This window comes from Culex pipiens, chromosome 1 (genome assembly GCF_016801865.2).
Source record: "Culex pipiens pallens isolate TS chromosome 1, TS_CPP_V2, whole genome shotgun sequence".
In the NCBI taxonomy this organism is placed as follows: domain Eukaryota; kingdom Metazoa; phylum Arthropoda; class Insecta; order Diptera; family Culicidae; genus Culex; species Culex pipiens.
In genome coordinates, this window is record NC_068937.1 from 48,105,778 (window position 1) to 48,113,679 (window position 7,902).

At 36.4% G+C, this 7,902-nt stretch overlaps 1 non-coding gene across 1 annotated transcript; it reads left to right on the forward strand.

Annotated features, from left to right (window-relative positions):
• Positions 1 to 217: 217 nt before the first annotated feature.
• On the forward strand, positions 218 to 289 carry Trnah-gug (transfer RNA histidin (anticodon GUG)). The gene has a single exon. It is a non-coding gene; the product is annotated as a tRNA-His (tRNA).
• Positions 290 to 7,902: the final 7,613 nt, after the last annotated feature.

A 7,902-nucleotide genomic window follows, 5' to 3' on the forward strand; every position in this document is an offset into this window, starting at 1 on the left:
TGTAAATCATTCGACTAAATAATTTATGCATGCTCCCTTAGCCACGTTATCAGTTTCTTTGTTTCTATTTCTGTACACCACTTCAAAATGTCTTCTTTGTTATCGTTGCCAAGGCAGCTAATCGGCAGCTGATTCGATACAACTGACCAGTGGTCAAGCTGCAAAGCAAAAGCGAAAAGAGTTTCTTTATTCTCTTGTCTCTCACCACTCGAGCGCAGCCGTGATCGTCTAGTGGTTAGGACCCTACGTTGTGGCCGTAGTAACCCAGGTTCGAATCCTGGTCACGGCAGTGATGCAATCTCACTGTCACGGAGCTCGAGGAATATTTTTTTTTTATGATTTGTACGAACACTCTCTTTACCACAAATAACGACAGTTTCCACTTGTTGCCGGCACTCCTTAAGGGGTTTCCCACAATAAAAGTGCACCCGGAGAAAGAACAAAAACCTCATAAGTAATCGACAGACCGGAGCGAATCGTGAGAACAAGAATTATGGCCTGGCGGTGGGCGCCCCCATATCAAGAGTCAACCTCTTTCGAGGAAAAGTGCCATATTTCAAGCTCCTTTAGCCTTAAGGTCTGCGCAAACCAATTGGTGGGAAAAACGATCCCGAAAAGACTTTTCCCTCCCGCAGCTGCTAGGAACTAGTGAAGAAAGTGAAGGTGTTTGCAGTCGTCGTGGAAAAGTTTTATAGTTATGGAGCGGCCACAAGGAGACGCACTTGGAAAGAGTTGCCTGCCTGGAGGTGGCTTTAAATTCGATTAGTTTTGTCGTTTGCAGCTCACCCTTCTGTTGGCTTTGAGCTGAGAAAGGGTTTAACGATTATTTATTGCCGGAGTTATGGAAGTTAAGTTTTCTGGTTGGGAAATTGAGAAGATTATGAAGATGGAAGATGTGTGTTTGTGGTTTGCTGGGGTCAATAACTTGGGTAAGGTTTTGAATGTGTATATTTTTTATTGTTTAACACATATTTTATGTTTTTAAAACATTATTAAATTTGATTACTTAAGGCCGTTGCAAATATTATTCAAAGTTTTTGTCACCCTACGGACTAACAACATTCAGAAATTCTTTGAAAACATTGGAGAACAAAGTGTCACATTCCTTCCACCAGCTAAATTAACTCTCTCACCGCGAGAAAATCACCGCCAATGACACGCCACGCCAGGAAAACCTTCAGTTAAGGCCTTCATTCCGCGCTTGAATTCCCACCAAAGTTTAATTACCTTTCTTCGGGAGAGGACATAATCCAGCCCATTGAATGTTTCCACACTGCCAGCTAATATCGGGCTTTTCACAAAACTTTTCCCTCACAATACCACACCACTAATAGAAAAGGGGCAAGATCATAAATCCGCCAAGTGCTGTTGCTCAGTTGTTCCAAGGAATGTTATTGTCCTTCCCAAAAGCAGCAAGAAGAAAGGTGACTGTCCCCGGGCAAGGATAATCCCGGCGAGTGGAAAACTTTGAAACAATGATGCTGCCCTGGCCAGTAGAGTCCTTCCAGGTCGTCCTTTTTGCGCCGCCAAATAATTGGATCCTCACGGTTTGATGGAATTGAATTGCGGCAAGTCTTGCGCTACGGGGGGATTCCAGCTGGTTCTCAATTTCCGGCCCGGGGACCGCGCGCAAATTTACCGTAATCCTGTGGAAATTGATCACTTCCGCGTCGCCAGCCAAGCGGAGGGCCGTCGTCCTGAAAGAGGACCTTGGTGGCGTGGCGATGAAACCATTGTAATTCGATACGCCGCGCGTGTAATTGAATTAAATTAAACGAAATTGCTTCAATTTGTTTTCTTATCATCAACAGTCGAACTGGCTTTGTTGGTTGGCTGGTTGCAAGCGGTACCAGAAGCTGAAGATGACAGGGGAATCAGTAAGTGTGGGGAAAGGGATTCTTCTACCTTATGCTCTCTGGCTCTTGGTGGGTACTTCGTTTTGGTTCTTGGCGAAAAATAATAAAATAAAAAAGTGTGCAAATGATTAACTCTGTAAATTGAAACACACGCGAGTGCTCAACTTCTTGGCAAAGAGTGCGTTCCGCACTGGGGGTTGGAGGCGTTATACGGGGACGGAGGTTCTCAAAATGGCACGAAAACTGAAGACGATGTTATTCGGAACCAAAAGAACTTTTAAACTGTAGAACAAAAAAAAACTTAACATTAAAATCTAAAATGGTACGATGATAATCAAACACTACTGAGCAATTCTCTACGAAATCGGTCTTTTTTTAAATTTTAATTTTGTATTTTTTAATCCGTCTGAATCTTTTTTGGTGCCTTTGGTATGCCCAAAGAAACCATTTTGCATGATTAGTTTGCCCAAATAATTTTTCTTACAAATTTGGCAGCTGTCCATACAAAAATTAACTATTGAAATTCAAAAAATCTGTATCTTTTGAAGGAATTTTTTGATCGATTTGGTGTCTTCAGCAAAGTTGTAAGTACGGATACGGACCACACTGAAAAAAATGATAGACGGTAAAAAAATTGGTGATTTTTAATTTCACTTTTTGTCACTAAAACTTGATTTGCAAAAAAACACTATTTTTAATTTTTTTATATTTTTTTATATGTTATAATTTTATATTTTATAATGTTGATAAAGTGCACCGTTTTCAAGTTAAAGCCATTTATAGGTAACTTATTTGAAAAAGATTCGCGTTTTTTTTATATTTTCAAATTAGTGCACATGTTTGCTACTTTTGAAAAAAATATTTTTGAAAAGCTGAGTAAATTCACTATATTTTGCTATTTTGGACTTTGTTGAAACGACCCTAAGTTGCGGAGATATTGCCATGCAAAGGTTTAAAAACAAGAAAATTGATGTTTTCTAAGTCTCACCCAAACAACCCACCATTTTCTAAAGTTGATATCTCAGGAAATAATGGTCCGATTTTAAATGTCTAAAATTTTAAACATTCATGAAATTTTCCGATCTTTTCCAAAACAATATTTTAAATCAAGACTAACATTTCAAGAGGACCAAACATTCAATATTACGCCCTTTAGAAATTTTAGTCTTGATTTAAAATTATTGAAAACATTGTTTTCGAAAAGATCGGAAAATTTCACGAATGTTTCATATTTTAACATTGTAAGTCGGACCATTAGTTGACCGATTCTTAGCACTTGTTTACCAAGCAGTAATTTTTTCAAGTTAAACTTTGGATGGTTCTGATAAATTTCCATGTTTTCCAACAATTTGAACCACACAAAAAAAACATATTTCCACACCAAAGTTCCTATTCTAAACATATCTGTGAGCAGATGTGGTTAAATGCATAAACGCTGGAAATTTTTAATTTTCCAAACTTTTTCAAATAATAGCTCAAATTAATGGAAGGAATGCAGATATTTAATTAATCTAAACGGTATTTTATAGTAATATGACTCTTTTATAAGCCCTCTTATTGACAAAATCAGATTCTGTAGGTATAAAATTATACAGGACATTTAAAAAGGGGGTATATAGAAGCGTTGTCCCGTCACGAAAAATGACAATTGTTTAATTTGCAATAGTTCATGAAATCGGATTTGCATCATATTTTGGATTCTCTTCGTACTCAAAAAACCCTTTAAAATGCTTATTAGAAATCGAAAATTGGTCAAAAGGAACCAGAGTTACGACTGACGCAAGTTTGCGTTGTCCCGTCACGCCAATGTTTTGGTCAAGGCACGAATTCAAAAATGTTGGATTGCACATTACCTTAGTACTTTGTAGTATTATATGGCTCATATTCAAGTTCAGCGATCCCAAATTAGATAAATTTGATCCGTTGATTGCCTGTTACACATCCGAAAAAAAAAATTTTAGCTTCGCCATATTGGCCGCCATCTTGGATTGCACATTCCCTGAGTATTTTGGAATATTCTAGAGCTCATATTCGAGTTCAGCAACCCTTTTTTAAATTTGACCTGTTCATTGCCGGTTACATTTCTTTATAAAATATCGAATATTCTAGCACCGCCATATTGGCCGCCATTTTGGGTTGCACATTCCCTGAATACTTTGGAGTATTTAGGAGTCACATTCGAGCTCAGCGAATCCAAATTAGTTAAAGTTGACTAGTCAGTAGAGATTTTCCCAATTGCTTCATTTCGTGACGGGACAACGCGAGCAAAACCCTCTTTTGCAAAATATCTGCGTTGTCCCGTCACGAAAAGAAGTACCTGTCAAATCAACAAAAATTGACGAAATTGGGTGATCCAGGAAGCAAAATCTTCGTTTTTCATTTTAGAAACAACTGTAGAAAAGGGTTTTTCCAAAAACTTACTAGGAGAGCAGAGTTCTGTACTTTTGTGTATAAAAATCAAAATAATCCAATTGTACGATGTTGTCCCGTCACGCTACATTTGTATCTCACTTGACTCAAACTTTGTGTTTTTAAATGTTTGCTGGAGTGAATCTTATTGGAAATTTAATGTACTTTCCAAATTTGTATAAATATTGGTACCTTTTCCCACAGATTTTAAAGTTATCAGCAAAAAACTGAAAACATATGCGTACAAATGTTGTCCCGTCACGAAAGAATCGGTCAGTTGCTGATATATCGACGCAAAATATAGAGAATTTTCTTAGCTTTTCAAAAGTAGGCAAACATGTGCACTAGCCTGTCCCATTTTGAGGTCATGTCGAGGAATTTCAGGTGCTCACTTCTTAAATGATAGATTATGATGTTAGGAACAATGTTTTCTTAGACAAGAAAAAATAATAAAATACTTTCTCGCACCCCCTAGTCGATTTACTGAAAAATGTCACTTTTTTGAACAAATTTTCTAAAATCGCTTGGAATCAATACAAAAACTGATTCGATCTGGTGAGTATTATCTTCAAACGATAGGTTTTTGTCCATAGATTAAGATGCACTATCAATATTGGACCAAAATCTAAGTTTTTGGACTCTCCCAGGCGGATTTATGTCGAAAAAATCGCATTTTTTTGAAACTTTTTTCAGAAATGCTCATTTAATTTAGGGTAGCCTATTTTTCCCAGTAAAACCAATACATGCAGCTTGTAGGAAATTTCATGGCGAACATTTTTCCCTCTGAGAAAATGCAATTTCGACACTCCAGAGCCGAGATATTTGAGTTTTAGTGAGGAAAAATGTGCCAATTTTCAAAATTTCTCAGAATTCAGAAGCAAGGCCTACTAATTACCCGATGTTGCAAGCATGTGTCGCAAAGGTCAGGGTATGCTTTCTTATAGTAATTTTGGCCGCTGAATCCGAATCTGAAATCAAAATTCGTGTAAACAGTGATGTTATGTAACTACACCCTTTTGGAATGTTATTTGCGTGATAAAATCGCTGCCATTCAAATTGCTTGCAAGTTCGGTCATACTTTTCTCGGTTTTCGTTCCACTTTGATTGATTTTTTACTTACAGATCTGTTAAATGTTTTTTACTTTTTGATTATCTTAAGCAATTCGAAAAATCGCATATTGTTATTTGGTGGTGGCTTAGGGACTATCCATAAACCACGTGGACACTTTTTTTTTTAATCGCTGACCCCCTCCTCCCCAATTTCCATACAAAACAAATCTTTTTGATATGGAGAGTGGAAAATCGCTGAATCAAAGTGGTATTTACGAAAACCGAAAAAAGTATGATCGAACTTGCAAGCAATTTGAATGGCAGCGATTTTATCACGCAAATAACATTCCAAAAGGGTGTAGTTACATAACATCACTGTTTACACAAATTTTGATTTCAGATTCGGATTCAGCGGCCAAAATTACTATAAGAAAGCATACCCTGACCTTTGCGACACATGCTTGCAACATCGGGTAATTAGTAGGCCTTGCTTCTGAATTCTGAGAAATTTTGAAAATTGGCACATTTTTCCTCACTAAAACTCAAATATCTCGGCTCTGGAGTGTCGAAATTGCATTTTCTCAGAGGGAAAAATGTTCGCCATGAAATTTCCTACAAGCTGCATGTATTGGTTTTACTGGGAAAAATAGGCTACCCTAAATTAAATGAGCATTTCTGAAAAAAGTTTCAAAAAAATGCGATTTTTTCGACATAAATCCGCCTGGGATAGTCCAAAAACTTAGATTTTGGTCCAATATTGATAGTGCATCTTAATCTATGGACAAAAACCTATCGTTTGAAGATAATACTCACCAGATCGAATCAGTTTTTGTATTGATTCCAAGCGATTTTAGAAAATTTGTTCAAAAAAGTGACATTTTTCAGTAAATCGAGTAGGGGGTGCGAGAAAGTATTTTATTATTTTTTCTTGTCTAAGAAAACATTGTTCCTAACATCATAATCTATCATTTAAGAAGTGAGCACCTGAAATTCCTCGACATGACCTCAAAATGGGACAGGCTAATGTGCACTAATAAAAAAAAAGAAAAACTGCGACTATTTTCAAAAAAGTTACCTGAAAATTGCTATAACTTTAAAACGGTGCACTTTATCAAAATTTCATCAAAGTACTTTTTGATTGCAAATTTGATTTTACATCGAAAAATGAAGTTGAAAATTTTTTACGACCAATATATTAATTTTTTGAAAAAAATTAGTATTGATTAAAAAAAATCATAACTCGGTCAAAGATTTTTTGCACAACCTGGAAATTTCTGAAAAGTTGGCATTTTATGTCCCCTAGAACATATAAAAAAATAAAATATAAAAATAGTGTTTTTTTGCAAATCAAGTTTTAGTGACAAAAAGTAAAATAAAAAATCACCAAATTTGTTTATACTGTGTATCATTTTTTTCCAGTGTAGTCCGTATTCATACCTACAACTTTGTCGAAGACACCAAATCGATCGAAAAATTCCTTCAAAAGATACAGATTTTTTAATTTACATACATCATTTTTGTATGCCTAGCTGCCAAATTTGTATGGAAAATTATATGGACAAACTAATGATGCAAAATGGCTTCTTTGGGCATACCGAAGGCACCAAAATAGTTTCAGTCGGATTAAAAAATACAAAAAAAAATGAATGACTGAAATCTGAGAGAACTGCTCAATAGTGTTGCAAAAAAATATTATCATTTTTCAGTTTCTTCTCTATTTCTCTGTTTAGAGACAACATCATCACGCAGAAAAATGTTTTGTAGAATCAGCCTGTACGAGGTTTGAATCAAAAATTTTTTTGTTGAATATAATCAACAAAAAAAAATGCGTTGAAACAAACCTTGATTTTCTCAATTCCACAAAATTCTTTTGTTGTTTTGAAAAAGCTGCTTTGACGTTTAGTGTTGATTCAACAAAAATCATGATTTTCAAATCAACAAAATCTTTCGTTGATTCAAATATGCCTTATTTTTCTACGTGATTGCATAAAATTAGTATTTTCCAAATGTTATTTAATTCGGCCCTCTTCGATAAGTTTGAAAAATTTAAAGAACCACTGCTCTTGGCAGTACTCCTACGCCAAATACACAGTACTCCTCGACAACAACAAAAAAGTGTAAAACGAAACAAGTGCTTTGCTCTCGTGGCATTAAGGGGTGGGTGGCGCCTCATCTCAGGACCTCTCCCCGGTAGCCCCATTCACTAGTCAACAAAACCTACATCTTTTTCCCCCACTTCCAGCAAACAGGCTTTCCTTTTCGGGAAAAAATCCTCCAACTGTGAAGACGGTGTCGGTTTAACCTTCACCAAACGAACCGTGAAGCGATATGGAAAATTAGAACTGAGCAAAGAGTCCTTTCTACCTTCTTTTGCCTCCGCAGCACCACCGTGAAGGAAAAAGTGTAGGATTTGGTTAAGGATCCCCCTCTCCACACGCATCTTGGCAATCAAAACATCTTCTCCTCTTAAGAACGAAAAGCATGGTGAGACGAAGGTGCTCTCGGCACAGTTAATTCTTTTTGTTTTATTTGCCATTAAGTAGCTGCTACTAGCACTGGGACTACGGTCTTGTTACACGTTGATTTG